Raw genomic sequence first — 2,199 nt, forward strand, 5'->3', positions numbered from 1 at the left:
GCTGCCTGAATGAATTCATGACATGATGGCTGACTTCCCCCAGAGCAAATGATCCAAGTGTACAGGCAGAAGCAGCAATACCTCTTTATGATCTAAACTCAAGTTATACACATTCATTTCTGCAATACTCTATTAGTCACACAGAACAGCCTGTTTCATTGTGTGAGGAAACTACACAAGTGCATTAATACCAGAAGGCAAGAATCATTAGGGCCATCTTGGAAGCTGGCTACTACTGGTGTGTGATAGCGCTTTCTTAATTGTAAAATGCTATACAGATGCTGAATGGTATTTTATATTTATACAGTGCCCTAATGAACCCAGAATATCACTTAAACATTGCCTTTGTTACCCTATTTAAAATGTCCCAATATAGGAATTTACTTGTCAGCAGCATGGTATGATGTGATTATCAATTCATATGCCATGGCACACTTGGGAACCTCAAGCCTCAAATTTAGCTCACTATTTAGCTTGTTTCTACTACAAGTGAGGTTAGATTACTGTTAACAGTGATGTCTTTTAGAAGGAACGATGACCTAAGTCACGTGACACCACATATCACTAGGTATGACTTGCCACAATTAAGAAATATAAGTGGTAGAGATGGTATGTTTTCTGCAACATAGGAGAATTTTGCTTAATGAATATATCAACGCTCAATAAAGACCCAAGTAGTGACAAAGATCTGGAAGGTGACCAGTAATAGTTATGTGATGGCTAACATAAACTGCACAGTCAGTATCCTAAAGGTTTCTGACGTGTGCAGTCAATTTAAGCCTCACAGCAACCCAGTGAGTAGGTCCTATTACAGAAGAAATTAGCAACAGAAGGTTTAAATAATTTGCCCAAATCATAAACCTAGTAAATGAATAGTGGTGGGGCCAGTATTCATATGCAGGTAGCCTAGATCCAGAGTAAGGACTCAGCCTTTACACTGTATTACCTTGAATAAGTTATGAGTTTTTGTATTTTGCTGCCTTCTTCAACCTAACTCTGAAAATCAGGATTCTCAACTCTTAGAAGCATCAAATGCTCCAGCTCAAAACCTTAGAATTATCCTTTTCTTCCCCCACAACCCATGTTCAGTCTGTCGGCAAATCGTATTGGCTAGAAGCCAAACTGGTACCCTCAATACAACCATCTGGATTCCTGCACTAATTCTTTAACTGGCCTTCTTGGTTTTCCTTGCCCCTGTAAGTTTACAGTGTAATCTCTCACAACAGTCAAAGGGCGAGTTTTAAAACATTAAGTCTGATATCACTTGTCTGCTCAAAACTCTGCAGTGGCTTTTCAGTAATGTCTTTCTGGTACCACCCTATTTAAAATCACAAACCCTACTATCTATCCCCTTTCCCAGCTTTATTATCTCTGTAGCACTTATCACTATGTATTATAGCATATTTTAATTATCTCCTCCCATTGGAAGGCACTGATATTTGTTTTTCCCCTGCTGATTTCTCAGAGTCTGCAACAGAGCCTGGCATATAGTAAGCATTCAATATATATTCGTTGAATAAATGAATTAATTGTTGATTTGTATGAAAACTTATGAGAATCAAAAGTTGGGTACTGATCACAGTTAACCATTGAGCACTATGTCTAAACTTTGTGCAAGTTTCATTTAATCCTCGCAACCACCTATGACGTAGTCTACTAGTTCCACCTTACAGGGTAGAAAACTGATGGCCAGAAGTCTGTTCCACAGCACAAAATTGTTCAGTTGACTTGGAACTTGTTTGCCTAGACGTACTTCTTCATAAAGGACTAAGAATGCCTCTTGATCAGCCCTTAAGAGCTGGGCACTCGCTTAAGTAACCTGAAATTGTCGGCTTAGGCGTCCACAGTAACCATGGTGACAGGACACCCTTGAGCAAAAACTAGAGAGCGAGATCAGAGACAAGGCCGAGCCTTCCGCACTCATACACACCTATTAAATCGTGAACACAGAGCATCGTATCAGAGCGCTGATCCGTCTTCGGTAGTGAAGAAAGTATCTAAGTTAAAACGGTAACAGGGTGACACAGTTAGCCACCACCGAGAGCACCCCGCTTCCGGTACAATCTGCGGTCACGTGGTAGGGCGGGGTGCTGCGCAGAAGAGCCCTCCAGCCCTGCCTCTTGCCGCACCCTTAGGGCGGGCTCTGGCCGGACCTACTTAACAGCATCCCCGCCCACCCCGGAAGTGGGGCGGAGCTAA

Source organism: Eubalaena glacialis, chromosome 4, assembly GCF_028564815.1.
Source record: "Eubalaena glacialis isolate mEubGla1 chromosome 4, mEubGla1.1.hap2.+ XY, whole genome shotgun sequence".
NCBI lineage: Eukaryota > Metazoa > Chordata > Mammalia > Artiodactyla > Balaenidae > Eubalaena > Eubalaena glacialis.